We start from the raw sequence: 22,869 nt of genomic DNA on the forward strand, positions 1-22,869 counted from the left end.
ATTTTTAGGTACTACCCTTCAGTATCTCAATTTATGCTCAAACTACTAGTGGCCTGATAAGAAGAATTCATTAACAGGAAGCCCAAATTTTAGTCTGTCCTCATTTTGAACTGACATATTTTTTTCTTTACCCCAAATTAGCTGTACATCCAGCTAATTGCATCAATAAGTGACTAATTGTTGGGTAGCTGTGTGAGCAATTACCCGATTTGCACATGTAAGTGATGCTTATTTCAAGTTTACTTCTCATGCCAAGCTTTAGAAATTTGACTCAGAAGTTCAGGAAGACATAATCAAAGCCATATCACACCTTATTTACAATTATAAATAGAGCATAAATCATTTCTTGTGATATGCTATTTGAAGCAATGAAAAGATCTCAAAATATCTTCAGATTGTACTTTCAGGTATTTATAAAGAAGAAAAACAAAGGCCGGAAGTTCCATCTTGCCAAAAATCAAAAGCTTAAACTACACTTCCTGCAACAAGGACAAGTGGCAGGAATCTATCCATAAAATCACAGAATCCTGAATAATCATTTCAATGTTTGAATGAAAGAAAAATGACCCTATATCCTGGCAATAGTACTGCAATTACATAACAATGATTTCTCTCAGCATTTAAATATGAGACAAATAAGAGAAGAGATTTTACTGAACTCCCAATCTTTTTCAGCAAGGCATTTAGTTTCAAATGGTTGCAGTGGTGAATTTAAAAACTGTTTCAACTGTGTGATTTTTAACCTTTCCTTCACAATTTACCACCCTCTCCTTCATTTGTCAGCTCCCACAAAATAAAAAAACAAAGTCATGTACTTATTTTCTTTCAAAAATATGTCCCACTAGTTTCTGGGTATTATAAAAGATTTATTTTTGAATTACTACATTTTCTAAGCCATATATTTAAATGAAAAATGCTTTTCATGTAACAAAGTGTCCTCAAAGTCATTTTAAAATATTCAACAGGTATACATGAAATCCCACATAAATTATTCAACCAGTACATATGAGATGCCAAATAAAATAGAAGACATGTGTAGAGAAACATTATTTCAGCCAGATACATTGTTTTCTTTCATTAAAAAAATTCAACAGGGCTTTAACTTGATATATTATTATAGGTTCAGAAGGTATAAAATTGAATATATAGACCCAGAGATGTGCAACTTTCTGAAAAATGAAACATAATACTTACCAGGAAAGTGGGACATGAAACAGAAAATTCAAAGATGAATTCAAACATAAATATAAATCATAATAAATGTAACAATTTACAATCCAAGCTATGCTCTCAAAACTTCCTTCTAGGATATTGTAAATAATCTATTTTACATGTCATATAGTAAGTTTTAATTTGATATTTTTTCTTATAAAAGACATTAAAAATATCTTTTATTCCAGATTTAGCTTTTTTTTTTTTTTTCAAGTAGCTTATTGGCTTCTAATTTCCATGAAAATGTGCAGGTGCATTACTTTTTCCAACCATCAATGTGAATAATATCAAACAGCTTTTTAATGAGATAATCCACAAATAGGAGGTCCATGGAATTTTTCAAATCAGAATAATTAAATTCAAAATTCAGTTATCATTATAAAGTAGATACTGCAAACCAACTGAAAATGAATTCTGGTACAGCCCCATTCACTTGGAACAAATATTTTCTTTAGAACTAAAAGGGCTTTAAGATTATATGACATGTGAAACCAAGTGTGCTGCTGCTGCGGAAAGGATTTAGGATCCGAGACTGGAAAGGGACAGTCACATTTAAAGGTCCCATGAAGAACTAGCAACTACTATAGTAGCTGTTTGGGGATTAGGATGAATTAAGAGATTTTGCACGACAAGATGCCCAAAAAAGAAATCATCTATCTTTGTCCCCTTGTGTGCCAAACTTGAACAATCACAATGAGCAAGAATTGGAAGTAAATAAAATAATAACTAAGACAACTGAATATAATCCAAAAAAAAAAAAAAAAGTGTGTATAATTGAACTAGCTGTTAAACGGGAGAATTTCCTCTCAAGCAGGAATGAATGCCTACGTTCATAATACTGCCGAGCCCCAGCTGCACCCCAGAATCCACGATGAATGGTGTGTTAGAGACTTAAGCAACACGCCTAGAAGGAAGCCAGGTCAGCAGGAGCCTGGCAGAGACCTCGAGCACCCAACCACATGTTGAACAGGCAGCGGGGCTGGCTCTCAATGGGTCATCCGCCAATGTGTAATGAAACCTCCACCACAAATCCATCTAAAAACAGACCAAGGATGGCACTAAATCTGGGGATTCTTTATGTGGATTGCCCACTGTGCCTATCAGAGTCTTGCACGGAGTGAATAAATGATTTCTCTGCACCCTCGAGTCCAGCCAAAGGATCCCATATTGGCTGACCTGACAAATGTACCACTAGGTCCGAGAATTCAACTGCCCTTTTTTTTTCTTTTCACTGCAGAGTCACTACCGCAACTTCTGGGGGGACTGGCTCCTTTGCAAAGAAGAAGAGAAATGACTGGCAGGGTGGTGCCATGCATAGGCTTCAACTGACCCGGAGATGTCCGGGCATGCAGAAGGAGAGGTCCTATGGGTGCCGAGGGCAGCTCTTCCCTTCAGAGAATCTGCTTCCTTGGGAAGGAAGGAGAAGCATCACTGCCTGCGCTCTGCAGGCACCGGGAACTGGAGGTGTAAGAAAGATGCATCTGCCATGGTTTGCACACTATACAGCATTAGTCAAGCAGAAGTTACTAGCATTGTGTTTCACAGAATAAGAGAAGAGAAATGTGTTACTGGATTTGGTCTGGCCCTATTTCTAAACTTCTCCTGGCAGATACATTGATTGATAATAAAAATCTACTTTAATTAAAACTAATCTTCAAAAAAAAAATAATAATCTTCAGTGGACCTCTACCCTCTCAATGTTTGTAGCATATACAATTCCTACCTCTACCTTTCGTGTGCTCCTTTTTTCCCGAGGGCCAAGAAGAGACTTTGAGGAAACACAAGCATCTCTACCACTAGCTGCACCTTCACCGATTAAGAAGGCGACACACCATGTTCAAATCAATCTGAGTGGGAAATGAGAATTCTGTCTCTTAAGAAGCATGGGAAGAATTTGCACAAGCAAATAAACTTGCATCCGGATCTTTCGTGCAAATTGTGAAAGGGATACATGATCTTTTTTTTTTTTTTCTTTCCCTCTGTCTAAAAACAAATACACTTAAAACAACTGAATCATTCCAGATAAACTGACTGAATGCAAATGAACAGCACAGCAGCGAGAGAAGCCATTATGGAATAATGCAAATAGTAGACTAATCCCAGCTGCCAAACATACAAATAATTTTGATAGCATAAACCCGGAACAGATTTTCCAGTTAATTCTAAATTTCTTGAGAAACAAATCTTATGCTTTCTACTGACAAAAGAAAAAATATGTGGATGAAACTACTATCATAACTAAATATAATGCTTGTTGGTGTTATTATTTGTGCACACATTTTTCTAAAACCTACTATAAATTATAGACATGAGAATTTTATAAATAAAGAAAACAGTCTGGATAAGACCTAGTAGGAAACAAGCAATTAATCTTACTGTAAATGTGTTTTTTTTTTAATAAAGTGATGCAGCCATACAAAAAAAAAAAAGTATTGCATTTTCATGATGCAAATTAAAATGAGCTGTTAATACCATCCTACGCAGACTGAATATTCATCCACATTACAAGACCTTTAAGCCATTCAACAATCTGGAAATATCTCTTAGTCCATCCAGGCTGCTGTAACAGAACACGACAAACTGGTGGCTTATAAACAACAGAAACTTCTTTTTTTTTATTTTGTAATTTAAATTCAAGCTAGTTAACATACAATGCAGCACTAGTTTAGGGAGCGGAATCCAGTGCTTCATCACCCAGTGCTTACCCCAACAACAGAAATTTCCCACAGTTCTAGAGGCTCGAAATTCCAAGATCAAATCCCAGATCCAAGGTGTTGTCAGATTTAGTGCCTGGTAAGTGTCTATGAGCCTGTGTCTCTGTTCTCAGGGTGGAAGGGATGAGCTTTCACAAGGGCACTAATTCCAATCATAAGGTTCTGTCCTCAGGACATAATCACCAACAAAAGGCCCCACCTCCTAATAGCATCACCTTGAGGATTAGGATTTTAATATACGGATTTTAGGGCAGCCCAGGGGCTCAGCGGTTTAGCACCGCCTTCAACCCAGGATCAAGTCCCACGTCAGGCTCCCTGCATGGGGCCTGCTTCTCCCTCTGCCTGTGTCTCTGCCTCTCTCTCTCTCTGTGTCTCTCATGAATAAATAAATAAAATTTAAAATATATATATATATGGATTTTAGGGGTACACATTCACTCTATTGCAATCTCCCATAGTTTGAACAGGAAAAGGGCAAGCGTGAAGCTGTGTTCCTAGACCAGCTGCCTTCTGCTACCAAGCAGTTAATTACAAGGCAATAGCTACCCCAGAGGCAATACCAAAGTAAAACTGGAAAGGAGGGAATTTTGGTCCAAGCCTAAGGCTCCCTTCTTCAAGTAACCATCCCTGTCTCCAGGGTGCTCCTGCTGCATGGACTTCCCCAACTTTCCACGTAGGAAACAAGACCTTTTGGACTATCGCTGATGATGTCTTATTCTGAGAGTGCAGGGGGCAGCGGAGGGAAAAGGAAGACAACTGAGCATCTAGTATATCCCTGGCTCTAGTTTAATTTTATATATTATTCCATTAATTATGCTGCAGATAATTAACAGAGGTGAGAAAGTGCTGGTGCAAAGAACCAAACATATGACCTTCATTCTCTCACTAAATCATGCTGCCTCCTTGAAATAAAATGCATTACATCCCGGAGAGGTGTGTGTTTCATTAAGAGAGAGACAAAAAAGATTCTAAAATGCAGAACTGAGGCTCTGTGACTGTTTGTCTGTTTTTGAGGACTAAAAGGAACCACGACAGGGGCCCTTTCTGGTCCCCGCTGTGACTTGTTGAGTCTTAAGCAAAGGAGTTGGCGTCCTCAGTGCCATCCTGCAACCTTTGCTTTCTGCAGCTGGAAAGACTCATGGTGGTAACTCTTTAGGCTTTTATATTTAATTCCCCTCTCTTGCTAATTTTAAAGAAGTTTCAATTTCTTAAAAAAAAGGGGGGGGGGTAAAAGGTAAAAATCAATTACTTTACTGGCTCCTCCTGCATTTTGCTAAGATGCACCTTCCATTCCTTGATTAATTCATTCATTGAGTAACTCCGTGCCCCCTAGAGTGAGGTTTTCACTATACACTAGATGTCTGGCTATCCTCAGACATGTTATCTCTGCTTTCACCCCCCCCCCCCCCAGGCTAACCTTGAAGGAAAACCACTGAATCACTTTTTGTTTCCACAAAATATCCTTGAGCAGCAACATCACTGGTGAATAAGACAGACCCAGTATTTTGTAGAAAAGTCAGAGAAGTGAGTATCTCCTATGCACAGATTCCCACTTCCAAAATGCTCCCAAAGTCTCTCTGGCTAAGGACCTAAGCAGAGTTGCCCTTCACCATGCCCCATTCCCTCAATTATGCCCCAGCTTTGCTCATTGGCTGCGTCAGCCATGGTATCGCCGCTCTTGGCCTCACTGTTGCTACTGACCCAAAATACTGCAACTACATTTATGCAGAACGAAGCTGCTTTGCCTTAACTTCTCTGGCCACTGAGTACTGAAATCCAAGCACTGTGCAAGCGAGGCGATCTCCAAGTATTGGAACTTCCCTTCTTTAGCAAGAGCGGTTGATCATAAGTCACAACAACAAAATAGCGTCACCTTCAAAGAGTATAGAGACTAATGAAAAAAGACCTATGACACATGGACAACAGTTTTGTGAAACAAGATGCTAAAACAGAAGTATGCTGGGGTTACCATAGGGGGACAGAGATGGGGGCTCTTCCTCTAAGCCTGAGGTGTCAGGAGACGCATACAAGGAAATGACAGGAATCTTGAAAAACAGGAGATGGAAGTTTTCCCAGTAAGCAGGACTGAGACGGGGGCTCTCAGAAGAAAGAAGAACATGGACCAAGGCAGGGGAACATGAGAGGTCAGGGCATGTCTGAGAACAAATAGCTCACTGTGGCGCTGAGATCAGCCATGAGAGCAGATCAGATCAGCAGGCCGCAGCTGCAGCCTTCTTCAAAATTCACCTACTCCCTTGCCCTCCTGCACCAGCTTCTCCCCCAGTGCAGAGCAGTAGCTCTATCTTCCCACGACAGGAGACAGTGCTGGCTGCAGATGCTGGAGTATAAAAGAATGGGATTAATTTAATAGTTTCATCCTAATTCTGCTCTGAGTTTTCTCAATCTAACTAAATAACTTTAATGCGCTTAGGCACCACCATGCTTTTGACAGGCTTTCTTAAAAAGTCATTATAAAAATGGTGACGGTTGCTAAAGAATGTACACAGTGAAAATCATTATTCCAGTAGATGGAGCAGAGGTGACATCAGAAGAGCTGAACGCTGCCTGGCCCGGAACGTACAGCCCACGTCCAGACACAGCAGAGCCACGCAATGGAAAAAGCACATTTGAGAGCAAGGACTGACTATTACTGAATACGGCTTGGCTAATCACCTCATTTGGATTTGGAAAATTTCATACACTATTCGAACTGAAGAGGAAAACAACCTTAGGCAAGTACCGAAATGATTCCTTAAAGAAACATTTATATTTTAGAACAAGAAAGCTGCAATTCGTATTTGTTTAAAAGTCTCACTGCGGCGCTTTGCAATCATCCTACATAACAGAGAAGGCTAAAATTCTTAGTAGAGCCTCTAAATGCAGGGCTAATGTGGTTTTTCCCCTCCCAGACAATCTGTGTATTGTACGATTGCCTGATACAGAATTATTAAGAAACAGATCAATAAACACAGCAGGCGACAAGCTCAGAACTGAGGTCCACACAATGGACCCATGAACAAAGTTACCGCTTAGAAATTGTGACAGCAGAGAGCTGCCCATGCAGACTTATGGTTGAGAAGACCTCAGCCAGTGGAATTATAGACATTAAAAGGACTGTAGAGAAGCAAACATTTTGATTATAGATTATAGCTGTTACATATATATTAGGTAAACGCCTTAAATCTAATGAAATTCCTTAGGGATTCTTGAAATCAAGGATGGACTATTCCATTTGTGGTTTTATCAAGTAATTATTGTAAGGAAATAGTTTCTAATCGTTATTGGGAACAGGAAATCTGTCCAGTTTCTCTTAAAAATCTACCCTGTGCCCCATTCTCCTAAATTCTTTGGCAATTTGCAGAACTGGATGATTCAGAGGCAGAAAACATATGTGTTCAGGACACAAGAGAAACAGAAGCAGCTCCAAGTTTTGTTTTGTTTTTTTTTTAATTTAAGAACATATCTGTTACTTCACAAAAATGCATCAAAGTTATCACTGGGAGAAAAACAGCTTTGTAGGATCTTAATTTGATCAGATTTCTCACCTCATGGAAGAGCTCATTAGCCGCATACTAAAAACAAACAAACGAAAAAGCCACCAACAACCAATTAATTCAGACTCTTAATGTTTAATTTAAATGTAACTCTGCCAAAATCTAGTTATATTAAATCAGGAAAATATCCTTGCCCTTTTTTATTGTTTCCTTATTGCAAAATGCAGACAATAAAACTTCTCACAAGGGCACCTGGGTGGTTTAGTCGGTTAAGTGTCTGACTCTTGATCTTGGTTCAGGTCACGGTTTCGATGTCTTGGGTTCAGCCCCACCTCAGGCTCCATGCTCAGCAAGGAGTCTGCTTGGTATTCTCTCTCCCTCTCCCCTGCTCCTTCCCCTAGCAGGCTCACACGCTCACACTCTCTCAAATAAATAAATAAATCTTAAAAAAAAAAAAAAAAAAAACTCTTAAAAAAATGGTAGTGAGGACTGATATAAAGCATAAAAAAGCGTCCTGAGCTGCCATTATTAATGCGAGTATCCTATCCCTTGAGTGAGACAGGACTATAAAAAAGACAAAAAACCCAGTTATATGTGTTAATCGCAAAGCAAGCTCTTTTGATGATATTCATTCTAACCCAACCTACTTTGAAGCACATCTGAATGTTAAGCAACTCAAAATTTCTAATTAAAAAAAAATAGCTCTGTAATTTTGTTTATCTAGAAATATGGTGTCCTCATTTCATACTTTGTCAATCTTCCTTTACACAGGAATCATGAATATCGAAGAATTTACTTAAGCATTTCAAGTAATAATTTCTGAATTGGAAACAAAATCTTTCAGCGCGTTTTATAAACTCACGACACTATGTTTTCTTGATATGCATTTAAAAAAACACATGTATCATAACAAAACAAAATCATTTCCCAGATATTTCCAATCTCCCATTATCATCACTGCCATGGTAAAAATAAACTATCCTTTTACTACTTTGAAAAAAATAAATATATATAATAGTTAGCAGGGCTGCCATAAAATGAAAATGAAATATCACTGTTTTAGTCAACTTATAACAAAATATTATAGATTGGGTGGCTTCAACAATAGGAATAGATTCCTCTTAGTTCTTGGGATGAGAAGTGTAAGATTAGGGGCACCTGTGTTGCTCAGTAGTTGAGCATCTACCTTAGGCTCAGGGCATGATCCTGGGGTCCTGGGATCAAGTCCCACATCGGGTTCCCTGCAGGGAGTCTGCTTCTCCCTCTGCTTCTCTGTGTCTCTCATGAATAAATACATACAATCTTAAAAAAAAAAAAAAAAGTGTAAGATCAAGGTACTGGCAAGGTCCATGTCTGGTTAGGGCTCTCTCCTTGGCCTGCAGACAAACTCACATGGACCCCCCCTTTGTACATAGTGAATGTGGGTAGAAAAAAAGCAAGCTCTCTGATAGCAAGAAGAAAAAGCAAGCTCTCTGGAAGCAAGCTCTTCTTATAAAGTCAGTAATATATCATAAAAGTCCCACTGTCATGGTCTCATCTAAATCCTAATATCTGCCAAAGGCCCTATTTCTAAATATCATCACACTGGAAGGTAAGGTTTCAACTTATGAATTTTGTGGTATACAATTTAGTCCATAGCAGTTATTTTTGTTGAAACAAAGGATAACCAATGGTAAGAGAGTAGATGTGTAAACAACTTTAAGCTTCCTCTCTCTCTCACACACACCTTTAAATCTTGTCATCCATTCCTTCTTGGTGTCCCTAATGGTCAGAGGTTATATAACTCTTCAGTCTCTCGCAGTACTCTTAATTTAAAAAATTGTGATTTTAGGAAGCAATACTTGCCTTTTCTCCCCATAAATCAAAATAAATAAATAAATAAATAAATAAATGAATAAAACTATAAATAAAACATTTGAAAATGTGTTTTAAGATTATAAAGGAGAAAAAAATTTAAAACTCACATGGCCATTTAACCTTCCTCTCTAATTTTAGAATAAAATCCTAAAAGGAAAATGAGATCAACAAGAAAGTAAATTTATTAGCAAATTATTAAAGATGTGTATATATATATATATATGCATATATATAAACACAAATATACATATGTGTTAATCATAGATCACAAATCTTGTATTCATGGAAAAAGTTAATATCAGAGTACATACCATTAAATCTATAAAGAGGCCTTTTGTGATATGGCTAGGTTTAATCTATAAGTATCCCACTGAAATGATAAACTCCAGCAAAACATGCCATACTGTTTTATGCCTCTATAGATAATTACGTATACATATACCTACAACTAAACTATATACATATACATATACATATACATATACATATACATATACATATAAATATACATATACATAGCAGAGAGTATGTAACTCCCACTGCTCCTGCAAAATGTAGTTCTTAAAAGTTAAACAAATTGCTCAAAGGAGAATTATTTTTCTTGAATATTTTGTCCATTAAAAAAATCAATGAAAATAAATTAGGAATCTACTATAAGAATTTGAAAAGGAATAGGAAACTGTAATGAAGCAAAAGAGAACAAATTGTTAAAGAAAAAGCATATAAGAAAACTGAAAATAGGGATCCCTGGGTGGCGCAGCGGTTTGGCGCCTGCCTTTGGCCCAGGGCGCGATCCTGGAGACCCGGGATCGAATCCCACGTCAGGCTCCCGGTGCATGGAGCCTGCTTCTCCCTCCGCCTGTGTCTCTGCCTCTCTCTCTCTCTCTCTGTGACTATCATAAATAAAAAAAAAATAAAATAAAAAATAAAAAAAAAAAATAGAAAACTGAAAATAGAATTAATAAATTCGATAGCTGGTTATTTGAAAGAAAAAATCACTAATGAAACTATTTTTGTAAAAAAAAAAATAGTAATGTACAAAAATGAGTAAATGATAAAAGAAAAATAACCAGTCAGAATAAGTTTTAAAAAATAGAGTATGTTGCTAAACACAATGTAAATAAATCTGAAAATCCAAATAAAATGGATAATTTTCCAAGAAAATATAATTTGCTAAAACTGACCTCAGAAGAGATGAAAAATCTAAAGATTGATTTACATAGAATGTGGAAATTTGTCAAGAGGTAAATCCTAAAACATCGTCCCACAGGATTTCATAGGGAATTTTTTTTAAGTCTTTAAAGATCAAACAATTTTAGTGCTTCTAAAATTTTTCCATATTATAGGTTAAAGAAGAAAACTTCCTGCTACAACAAAGATTGCATATATACACTCAAATCCCCAAATCAATATCACTTATGGATATCAAAGCAAAATCCTGAGACTAGCAAACTTAACCCATGTATACACATGATAAAAAGAATCATACACCATGACTAAGGGAGGTTTATTCCAAAAATCTAAGAATTTTCAACATTAGGAAATATTTTAATAAAATTTATTTTAATAATATTAATGGATTAAGAAACATTAAATTGTCTTTGTTAATGCTGAAAAACCATTTGTCAAAATTCAATAACCATTTTTTTAATTTAAAAACTCAATAATAGGGATCCCTGGGTGGCACAGCAGTTTGGCCCCTGCCTTTGGCCCTGGGCGCGATCCTGGAGACCCAGGATAAATAAGTATTTTGGAAAGGAAAAGGTAAAACTGTTACTAACTAGAGACGTCAAAATGTAATCATATGTATAGACTATCCCAGAGAGTCAAATGGCTTTTGTCACATACAGATGATGGAACAATCACACTGTGGGGATAAACGATAGTTGAGAGAGTTGTACTTGCAAAGATACTACAACCAGGTGAGACATAAAATACCTCTAAGCTTCCAACTTTCTGTTGGGAAGAGGCAGGCAGGCAAAACTGCTTAGCCATCAATAAGTGGATCGTTCCCAATGTTTTCTTTATATAAAAGGACGAAGATAGAAATGGAAGATCTTTCTAGAGGGTAAAGCCAAAATCTCTGCAGCACAAAAACTAGGGAGCCACACCTAAAGAGCTGAACCCGGACCTAATTCAAGGTTTTTGGTTTTTGACCCTTGGGGTAGTAAGCTGGCAATATTTACCCCAATGATTTTCAGAGCTGACTGTATGCTCTATGGTGCCCATTCTTATTTCCAAATCACAGTGATTATTTTCAAGGGAAACGAAGTAAAAAAACAGGATTTATATTTGCAAGTATATTTGTAAAGATTCACATGAAACTAATAAGAGCGCTACTTTAGTCTGAGTGGAAACTGGAAAGACTGGAGTCAAGGAGGAAAGGAGACAGACTTTTCCCTGTACCTCTTCTCATATCGAGAATTTTTGGAACCATGAGGAGGCATTCAATATGCAAAACATAAAATGGAAAATGAAAAAAAAATTAAAACATGCTTAGGACTAGAGCAGTCAGTTAAGTGTTCGACTCTTGGTTTTGGTTCAGGTCATGATCTCAGGCTCCTGGGATGGAGACCTGAGTGGGACTCTGTGCTCAATGAGGAGCCTGCTTGTCCCTCACCCTCTGCTCCTCTCACCGCTCTCAATAAATAAAATATTTTTAAAAATATAGGTCATAGGACTTACTGAATTATTGGAAAAAGGATTAAGATAAAGAGTAATATGATGATTCCTACATTTTTGGTTTGACCAGTTTACTGCAGTACATCAAGATAGAAAATACATTGTAAGCACACATATGAGAAAGGAGACTTTAAGGATGTTGAGTATCAATTATATCTTAAAGCTATCCACTGGTTTTATGATGACCACTAATTTCAGGTTTGCCTCACACTTCTCTGGTTTGAGCACTGAAATCCCTAGATCCCAGGAAACCCCTCCTTGGGATGCAAAATATGCTGGTTTTCAGCAATGGGTACAGAAGGTTAGGGGAAACGTATAAAACCCATGTGGCAGCTCAAAAAATTGAAGCAATAAGTAACACTCTACTTAGTTTCAAATAGATAGGACATAGACTATCCATTTTCAGTAGTCACTGTCACTGTTTTTTTTTTTTTTTTTCCCCAACTGCTGGTTGGCAACTATGATTTGCAGTTCGTAAAAATGAAACCTCCATTGTTGCAGCACTGAGTGATGAGACTTATATGTGCAACCCAAGTGCACTGTAATCATGAGCATTAACACTCATCTTTCACTTGCCTGTGGATCAACTGTGTGCTTTGCATTGAAGTAATGCTAGCTTAATTTTGAGCTATATATATTGTGAATACTTTGATCATGTTTTCTAAGAGTTAAGATAATGAAATGAGAATGATTATAACACCAATGTCAGTATAACCCAGACGGCTATATTATTTTAACAAGAGAAAGACACATGTAATTGTATTAGAAAGGTACTTAACCGAGTATTTTATACAATAGGCAAGAAGGAATTTGGGAATGGCCATGGTAGGAAAGGGTTGTGCAAAAGCACAGAGGAGTCTAAATTTCAGACAGTCCTAGATGAAACAGGGAAGTACTTAGAAATCAGTTATATGTTTTGTTTTGTTTTTTTCCATCTCCCCAAAATACATCAGTGCTCAAACCAGTCCCCGTATTAGCCTATGGGCACCACAACAATAAATGCACATCTCTGATCCACTTGAGTATTCTATAAAAATAAATAAATCTATGTTTCTTGATTCAGAGACTACAGCCACGTGGGCAAACAAAAGGAGAAATTAGGAATAGGTAAGTTGACTTACTATACCATAAACCAGATTTAACTGGACCTTATTAATAAACACACTTTTCTTGGTCTATCCAGTGATGTACTGAATCACAACAAAAATGTTTCCTCTAAAAAAAAAAAAAAGTTTCCTCTAGTTCTTTGGTGCTTTGTTGGTTTCAAATCTTCCAGGTTTATATGAAGATATTATAAAACCACAGAAAACCTAAAACAAAGAATGCTGGTATCTTACCCAAATAAGAAGTAGACTTTGCCCATTCGTTCCCTATTGCCCTGCAACAAATCACCACAGACCTAATGGCACAGAATAATGGAAATTCATTATTGTACAGTTCAGGAGGTCGGGATCCTGAAATGACTATTACTGGGTAAGGCACTGGGGTTAAAAATCAAAGTACTAGCATAATTGAATTCCCTTCTAGAGACTCCAGGGGAGAATATATTTTCTTGACTTTTCCTGCTTCTAGGGGCCACCTCCATTCCTTGCCTGGTACCTCTTCACATCCTCAAAACAACCAATGGCTGATTGAGTCCCATGGACCACAACAGTCTGACATTGACCATTGACTCTTCTCCCTCCCTCGCCCATACTTTATTTGTAATTTATTTATTTGAGAAAGAGACTGTGCGGTGGGGGGGTTGACTGGGAGAGAGTGAGAAGGTCTTGAGCAGACTCGGTGCTGGGCAAGGGGCCTGATGCAGGGCTTGACCTCAGGACCCTGAGATCCTGAGCTGAAACCAAGAGTCAAAGGCTTAACTGACCGTGTCATCCAGGTGCCCATATTCTTCCTATCTTAAAGTCAACTGATTAGCAACCTTAATTCCATATGTACCTCAATCCCCCATTTGTCATGTAATACAATATATTCACATATTTCAGGGATTAAGACTTGAAAATCTTGCAGGGACATTATTCTGACTACCACACTCCTCTATCTACGTATTTGACAGATTACGCAAATATAAATTTTGACAAATTCCAATCAGCCACTAAATTTCTGACCAAAGAAAATGCGAAGGTAGTACCTGCTAAATGTTTTCTGCACACCTTATATACAACACTGCACAAAGGGTGTGTGTTTTGCCAACTGTGAAATTGAGGATTTCATAATGATAGCTTTTGATCATTTTTCAGTTATGTCAAAGTGCAGAAGTACAAAGGAGATTTTGGACTTTATAGAAATAAAACAATAAATTCTCCTTAGACAGAAGCCTACAAGATAGCTATCATGTCACTGGCCATAAAAAAGGATTAAAATCTTGGCCTGTCATAAATTCATTTTGAAAGTATGAAACAAGAATGATGTTTTTCTCTAATTTGGAAATATACTAAAGGTAAGAAGAAAAGGATTAAAATAAAATAGACATTTATGGGTGGTTTCTGTAAATCAGATGAACTGTTAACGGCCATAAGGAATCTAGAAAAAAAATGATTGCATCTGAGTTGTTTAATCTTTAGGCTGAAACAAACTCAGAAAGTACTATAAAATTAAAAAAAAAAAAAAAAAAACAGCAAAAAAAGAGTAGCCAAGTTAAAGAAGACTGTTTGTCAATTTTATAAGTTTGTATCATCTCTGTACTTTACAAACACTGTCTCTGAGAAAGACAGGTTTAAATTATGTTACCATACAATGTGCTCTGAAGTTTTCAAAAATGATGAATATTTTTGACAGGAATAGCCTCTATGGTAAATGTACACAAGCAAAAGGCCTGGTTGACACAGCTTGTATGCAGCACCAGCCTCCAGGTATTAAGTGAATCGATAGATCTGGGATCTAATTCTAACAAGTCTAAATACGGACTGCTTCAAGTAAGTACAATCCAACATAATGAAAAAAAAATTTTTTTTGAGAGGATACTTAGCTTTGTGATACCACAATGAGCTGATACAAAGAATTACTGTAGGAACTCCTGGGTGGCTCAGTCCTTGAGCGTCTGCCTTTGGGTCAGGCCATGACCCCGGGGTCCTGGGATCAAGTCCCACATTGGGCTCCCTGCATAGAGCCTGCTTCTCCTTCTGCCTGTGTCTCTGCCTCTCTCTCTCTGTGTGTCTCTCATGAATAAATACAATCTTTAAAAAAAAAATGTAATAAGGTCTTGATGAGGGCAGAGCTTCAAATCAAAGTAAATGTTACATGTAACTATATTCAATTTTAGTGTGACTTGAAAGGATGACCTAAAGGAGGTCGGCAGCTAAGGGAAGGATTATTAGAAAAGGAAACAAATAACAAAAATATCCTATTATATCAAGAGACAGAAAGATGTCTCCTTATTCTGCATTAAATACCGGTAACAACTGTTCACTTAGTTCTTTTGTGTTTACATTTTCCACTTATAATTCCAAGTTTAAGTTTGCAATATAATCTATGAAATTCAGATGTCCAATAAAGTTCCAAAAAGTAGTTCAAATGAATTGCTCTATCAGAGGACAGAATAAAATAAAAATATTGTTATATTATAAACATATGATTTGTTAAATTAGTCCCATTAATTACTAATTGCCACTTTTAACTATTCTGCAACTCTGTTTAAATAGCGATTATGAATCAGAAGAGTAAATAAGAAATAATATATAACTTCAAATAAATACCTATTTTCCCTATTTTAATGTTAAGGTAATAACATACATGCATATAAGTCTTAAATGATCTGAATTTGATCTGAAGCCAAAGAGATTGATCCGGGCTACAAGTATTTGGAAGTTAAAAAACAAAACAAAACAAATGAAAACAATATTCCTAACTTTGTGCTACTTTTTACACGCTCACATTACCTCAGCACACTATAATTATTTGTATCCCCAATAAACAGTGAAAAGCCTGAGGGAAAGCAGTGTAGTGTAATTAATTAACTTTGTTCCTCTAATACCCAAGATAGTGTGGGACATAGAAGATCGGCCCACCAAACGTAACCCTATAAAATTGTCTTTGGAGAATTTTACAGTACTTTTTTTTTCTAAATATTAATATGCTATACATTTTATATATAAATAAGTGAATGAGTTTCGCAGGTTACAACATTTTATTTGAAAGGTGAACATTTAGCTTGAAAAAAGGAAATCAATTTTAGAATTATTCTTCTTGGAAATGTAAATATAAAAAGCTGTTTCAAGGACAAGAAAGCACTTCTATATATACAAAGTATATTCATTTTGAATATACTTCAAATTCATTTTGAAAGTGTGAATTTTATACAAAGTATAAAATTCATACTATGTAAGTTAGTAAGAAACCCTGTGTCAAGGCGTAACAATTTCCTTCCATTGCAAAGAAACTTTACAGATTTCTTTCAGTTGTAGAATATGAAGCCATCTCCAATAAAAAAATAATAAAAAAATAGATATGTGAACATTAAAAAAAATATGAAGCCACTTGTGTAAAGGTAATTTTTAGCATCAAGTACTAAATGAATTGCTGCAAAGCTGATTAATATGGTTAAAAGCTGGTATCTTTGAAATGTACTTCAAAAACTAGATGCAAAACACTTTAAAAAAAACTTATGAAATTAGGAGAGAAATAACTAACAATTGATTTATCTATATAAAAATAAAAAGGGAGGCACCTGAGTGGCTCCATCAGGTTAAGCATCCTACTCCAGCTCAGGTTTGTGAGGTTGAGCCCCATGTCAGGCTCAGAGCTCAGCCCAGAGTCCTTCTGTCCCTTTCCCCCTGCTCCTCTCCCTGCTTGAGTGCTCTCTTTCTCTCGAACAAATAAAATGATATAAAATAAAAAGTTAATGAGTTGGGGTCTTCACCCTTAAAATATCACTTAGCTCTTCATGGATGAATTCTTATTCCCCACATAAATACTGTTATTTTCTTTTATTTCATTAGAAAGGAAACTATTTCAAGTGAGTCTACTGAGAGAAATGTATTTGTAAAGAAAATATTAAAAAGTAATATAACCTCAGCTCTAAGGATGGAATCTAATACAAAAATTATTTTTACAAGAAATAGTACAATAAAATTTAAATATTTATAATTATGAATTATATTATAGCCCAGACAAAAATATTTTAATGATTTTATTAAAATGTACTTTAAAAGAAATAGACTACAAATCTTTTCCTAACAAAGCTAATCTCACTGAGATTAACCAGAAAAACCACTGTTTAGATGAAATTACTTGTGGGTGAGGGAGTACTTTAGGACAGATCATGACAAGAACCTTAAGAAACTTGCCATCAATGTTTTTCCTTCTCTTTTTATCTCATTTAAGACTTAGAGTATCGGTAAGATTCTATATAAATGGGTTAGAAATGCACAGCTCCTGAGTGTTATAAGGCCATTTATGATACTAGGTTTTATCTTTACATATATATGCTTCTGTGAGATCATTTAACTGTCTTATTTTTATTATTATTATTAGTCTTATACTCTAAGCAAAAGATTGTCGCACAAGAAAAGTAAGAGAAGAAATTCTGTAACAAATCACATTTATCAAACAGTTTAGTGAGAACCCTCTCATGAGAAAATAAGCTTGTCATAACCACATGTACCTCGGTTTACAGGGACCCAGGAAGGGGTGACAAATCTCAGGAAGCATAAAAATGCATGTAACAGGCTCCAGCATCCAACCACTCACTAATACATGATTTCTAATTACTTTTGTAGTTTGTCACTCTTTAACACAATCAAATCTAATTGACCAGAAAATTTTGGTTAGATTGTACTAAGCTATGGCTAAATTTTTACTGTTATTATTCTGGTTTCTTTGTGAACATCTCAACTTTACTGCATCATTAAACCTTAAATTAGATTTTGATAATAAGAATGTTTTATAAAATTTTTCAAACAACTCCAATATTCGCACAGGAGCTACAGTATTCTTAAACCCACTGTCATGTCTTTTTTTTTTTTTTAATTTAATTCATACCCATTTTTTCTGGGTTATTAAAAACAATGGCACTTTAATTTTAATTAAACACTCCATTTGAAAGCCTTGAATAACAAATGTCAAATGCTAAAGGTGAACTCGTGTTAAGTGCATATCAGAGCCTTTGGTCGCATGAAAGGAATTAAAATCTGAGGGTTCTTAGTTTCAGGACCATGGATGAAGTAGACATACAAGAAGGGTGGCGATTAACTGTCTCAATTTAGAGTTTGCATTACTTGGTTTTAATGTTGGGAATCAGTGATCCCAGCAATAGATTGGACATTCTTGTCATTAACTCTATAAGCCCAGAAGGATAATAAAGGAATAATTGAGTTTGTTGTCTAAATATCTACTTTGTCCATATACTCTATGTGTTACTAAAGCACTGAAGATAAATATTCATGAATTTATTCATAAGCATATAGGACTGTATTCATTAAATAGAATAAAGAAAATACTTATTCATCTGGTAATTTTTTCAGATGCCTAGCTAAAATAAGATCATGGATAAAATAAGGATGTAAGATAGCATCAGTAGAGAACCTCCCTGTTCAGCCTACCTTAAATTACATCTGCTAATATTTTCACATATATGTTTATTCTTATTTTTCACAATATGTGGAGACTTCAAGGGACATCATGAATATCTGGGGTTAAAAAAAAAAAGATCTTGTACTTAAAGTCAAGGAAAAAATCTAACCAGTTCTAATCAGTTTGAGTATTAATGTCTAAGTACTTCAAGTTTGACTTGGCTATCAAAGCAATGAAGAGTAAATACTTAAAATTATTACAACATGGCTGGACCATAACATGTAATAAATTTTTAAAACATTATTTCACTAACACTTTGTGCTAACACTTGGAAAAATTATCTGAAAGATATAACCATGACTCAAACAATGTACCCATTCTCAAAACTAATCATACCTGAAGTAGCTTGAATAGGTCTACAAATACATATGATTCTGAAATGAAAATCTGTACATGTAATGTAGAAAAAAGAAGCTACTGGAAGGGCCCACCTAAAGGCATAAAAATTCTAGTTTCTTCTAATTCTTCCTCTGTCACTGGGTTAACATGTGTGGCTCCCTGCAGTCATGGGTTCAATTTTCTTGTAGACATAAATTCTGACTTAAATGGAGCCAAAGAGAATAGATAGGACCCCCAGAGTATATTGACTTGGCCTACTTCCCACCTTCAACTTGGCTTGCTGCCTAATTGTCATTAGCATCTAATAAAATATACTTATTTTCTCAGCTAAAATATAGGTTTAAAAGGCAGTAAAGGTGATAAAAAGAAATAAATATGTGCTACTGTTGTAAAAAGGAAAATACAAAAAGGGCAAAAACTGATGGAGCTTGAAGTATACTTACACTTATTTTCTAACATAAGTAGTATATTTTCTAACATACAATTTTAATTTTTCCATATAGAACATTTGTTTTAAAATATTAAAGTATCAATCAAAAGAAAATACAACTTCTAAACACTCCTTAAAGAATATGAAACTAGTCACAAAAAAGTTGTAGGACTCTCTTTTAGATGTTCACATGATTTTTTTCTTTTTCTTTTCCTTTTTTTTCTTTTCTTTCTTTTTTTTTTTTTTTTTTTTTTTTTTTTTTTTTTTTTTTTTTAGTGAAAATGCTCACTAATAGAGAAGTTGCTAACCAGTAACCTACAGGCTGGGTTTTATTCTTGGATTATCCTACTAGATTCAAAACTCTCATTCCAGGTCAATTGACTAAAAAACAAAACAAGCAACACCTTAAAAAATTCAACTGTTGAATCATTTAAATATTTTACAGTCAAATCATTTTTGCTCCTAATTCTAATGTGCAATTAAAGAGGAAATTTAACCGAGAAACTTTTTTATATTACTTGTTTATCTTCAATTATTTAAAAAGGAACACATATAGAGCTCAACAGATGCTACACAAATTTTAAGTGTTTTACATAGTAAACAAAATTTTACAACCATGTATTGAATTGAAAATGATCTTAGAATTTATTCAATCAAATGGCCAAATTTAATCCTCCTCTTGCTTTCCACTCCCCTATATACTACACAGTTTACTTCTTTGTCCACCTTAAAAGCGTTGGGATCTGAATGGCTTTAAGAGGGCACAGCCCCCTTCCCCACAGGCTAACTGTTCCTTACTGCCTCACACCCAGGGACTTCATACTGTTATATTATATGTCTAACCTCAAGGCACATGAATTTGTCACCTTTCGCTGATTTAGTCTGACTCCTTCTAATTCAGAACTATGGGAATACTCAGAAGATTAAATGATTTGTCCATTCTAGTATTGACTTTAGGAATGAGTTAGAGGCAGACGGGGCTAGGCAGGGAAAGATAAGGGAAAGGCCGGAGTCAGGCTCCTACCCATCCCAAAAGAAACAGAGATAAGACAGTAAAAACAAGAAAAAATAAACCTGGCTCCCTAGCTCCAAAATGTTAGGAGCTAAATGTCCCCCTTTACTGGCTACTAGGCTCACAGAAACCCCAGATGTAGAGAAATACTATGGAGGAGGCATTAACCAGAGAGAAGGGAACACCTTGTTTGTGTTCTTGATGTTTCTAAACAAATGTTTGTTCCAAGTCCACCATGTTTGTTCTAACTATAGACATAAAATTTACAAATCCACTCTGATATTGACCAGAAATTTACTAAGTTCCCTGGTCAAAAAGACCAAAAAAACCCTCAGTGGCAACTCTGTTGGGACCCCCCCACACACACACTTTTGAGAGCTTTCTCTGTGTTTCTGCCTAATAGACTTCCATCCCTTTGCTCACTCTCTCTTGTCTGCGAAGTTCATTCTTGGACTCCGTGAGACAAGGACCAAGCTCCCCCATGCCAGGGTGTTGATGGCCATGCTGGATCTGCTCGGAACTCTTAGCTCTTAGTTCTTTGCTGCCTTGAGAATCTGTAAAGTTTCACGGGTAGTTAGCCTAAACCAGCATTTGAACATTAATTGCTGCTAGTGCTTTACAGAAAAGCATTTCAATCACACACTGGCATCATCCCCTCAAAGTAAAAGTATTCCAGGAAAAACAATAAACTCGCTTTAAATGTATATGAAAACTCTAAAGCCTAACTGGAAGGTCAGCAGTCTATATGTGACCATATATAGCAGAGGTTCCAAAAAGGTAACTTGTATAAACTTGAAATAAATAAGCAATGCAGAGTCATGCTGGATCATGGCACAAAGTGCATTGTTGCTTTTTAGTAAAACCAGTGGGCCAACTTCAACTAAAAGAGAGAGAGAGACACTGATTTGATTACTTACACAATTTATAGTTGTATAAAAGTGATTTGATACCACAAAGACAAGAAAATGGTGCCAATTTGAACAGCCACAATGAAATTAAAACATTTAAATAATGCTATCCAAAGAAATGGCTTCAAGTCCATGAAATAAATAATGAACGGAAATTGAAATACATAAGCATTTGCCACAGAATAATGCTCTTTCTATCAAAATTAGCAACTATTGTCACTTACCAGAGGCATGCCAAGTCACCTTATTAAAAGTTGACTCAAGAGTAAAAGTCTTACATTCTAATTAAAGTAATTAGGTCTTACTTTAATCGAATGATCCTTGTGCAACCAGAGGATCTTGGTAGGATACAGGACTCTGACAAGCTGACCCAGGGCTCTTCATCCAGGTCCCTAATAGTCAAAGCTCACTTCCTGTTCATAAATCAAAAAGTGGAGGTGATCAGTTTAAGTTGGGAGCTGTATTACATAATTTATCAGTTGGCTCCTGAATTTCATTCTTTAGTTAATGCTTTGTAGATTTTTTTTTTGATTTTTTTTTATTGTAAGCAGCCTGAAATTCATTCTTTTTTTGCAAGAATGCAAAGACTTAAAAAAAGAAAATATTTCAAAGACAAATGTATACACAATCACACAAACACTTTTCTTTCTTGCTCTCGTTTTTATGTTTACATTTATGCCTTAATTTAGCTAGTCTAAATGGCACACTTACCTTGAGCCATGCACTACCAAACACAGCAAACTAATACACAAGAGAAAAAATAACTGGACACAAAGTGACTTATTATTTCTTTGGGGAGAGAAAAGGCTAACCAAAGGAATAAATGTGTAGTAGAAAGAGCAAAGCTGGGACTGAAAGCCTGGCATCTCCACTGAACACCTGTGTGACTATGAGTTATTTCTGTAACTCTATTAATTTCTTCACTTTAAAATTAGGATGAAAATAGGTAATCTGAAGAACTATTGTGAAAAGCAGAGACACTGTATGCAATGTGCCTAGCACACTGCCGAACACTTACTAGGTGCTCAATAATGGAAATAAAGTATTTCAGGAGATTGATGAACTTTCCCTATTACTTTATATCTCCTACAAGATCGGTTATTTCACATTTCCTATTTATGGGCTGTGATATTAATAATGACATAATTATAGAGCTGTTTATTTTTACTTCCCCTATTTTTATATTTTGATCTTAGCTTTGCAATATCTGAAAACTATTCAGTGTTTTTATCCTCCCTTTAAAGTTATTTCCCCCAAATAAGCTATGATTTATTTTCCTCAAAGTCAAATTGCAGTATTGCATATGACTGTCTATATGTAACTACTTGTGTTGACTTTCTCTTTCCTAATTTTTTCTCTCACATCTGAAAATCACACATTTCCCCTTAAACTTTACATAATAGGAAGTAATGAGACATAAACTACTCAACTACCAAAATATAGAATAAAATAAAATTTCTCTATTTGTATCTTAAATTCCTTCTGCTTTCAGGGAAAAAAAATTGCTTCATGTAGTTTCTTTAGATCTATCCAATTTTGAAGTCCCATCCAAATCTTTTTTCCCCCCACCAATTTCAAAGCTTCTTGATAACAGTAACCTAACTTGGCCAATACAGCAACGAAAGTTACTTAACTCTCAATTTTTATTCAA

General features: G+C 35.7%; 1 protein-coding gene across 3 annotated transcripts in view; it reads right to left on the minus strand.

Moving 5' to 3' along the window:
- NAALADL2 (N-acetylated alpha-linked acidic dipeptidase like 2) overlaps positions 1–22,869 on the minus strand; it is a 1,267,271-nt gene that overhangs the window by 949,981 nt on the left and 294,421 nt on the right. For all 3 annotated transcript variants that reach the window (XM_041732043.1, XM_041732046.1, XM_041732044.1), the window contains one exon: positions 21,524–21,631. The gene's annotated coding sequence lies outside the window, so the exon portion shown is untranslated. The remainder of the gene's footprint in view (positions 1–21,523; positions 21,632–22,869) is intronic.

This window comes from Vulpes lagopus, chromosome 17, assembly GCF_018345385.1.
Source record: "Vulpes lagopus strain Blue_001 chromosome 17, ASM1834538v1, whole genome shotgun sequence".
Lineage (NCBI taxonomy): Eukaryota > Metazoa > Chordata > Mammalia > Carnivora > Canidae > Vulpes > Vulpes lagopus.